The sequence below is a fragment of the Penaeus monodon genome, chromosome 30, assembly GCF_015228065.2.
Source record: "Penaeus monodon isolate SGIC_2016 chromosome 30, NSTDA_Pmon_1, whole genome shotgun sequence".
Lineage (NCBI taxonomy): Eukaryota > Metazoa > Arthropoda > Malacostraca > Decapoda > Penaeidae > Penaeus > Penaeus monodon.
The window spans coordinates 8,259,730-8,259,971 of record NC_051415.1 but is presented as its reverse complement, the minus strand read 5'-3'; the positions used below and the strand labels follow the sequence as shown (position 1 = coordinate 8,259,971).

At 30.6% G+C, this 242-nt stretch overlaps 1 protein-coding gene across 1 annotated transcript in view; it reads left to right on the top strand.

Annotated features, from left to right (window-relative positions):
• The window catches only part of LOC119592508 (teneurin-m-like), a gene marked incomplete in the record, with an annotated part of 54,907 nt that overhangs the window by 27,342 nt on the left and 27,323 nt on the right, over window positions 1-242 (top strand).

The following is a 242-nucleotide window of genomic DNA, read 5'->3' as shown; positions in this document are numbered from 1 at the left end:
GGGGGGGGATATTTCTGGCGGGGCGTTTTTGATTTTTAAAAAAATATTTTATTATTATGGGTGTAATTCAGTGTGGCAGAAAAAAATTATGATGATTAACATTAATGATAGGCATGATGCTTGGGATGCTATTTAGAATTGATATGCTAATCATTATACAAAGGTTATTAACATAGTAATTATGTTAATGACCAGACCAAGTGATTCAATTATAATCAAACCTTTTGACTCATATCTGCTAA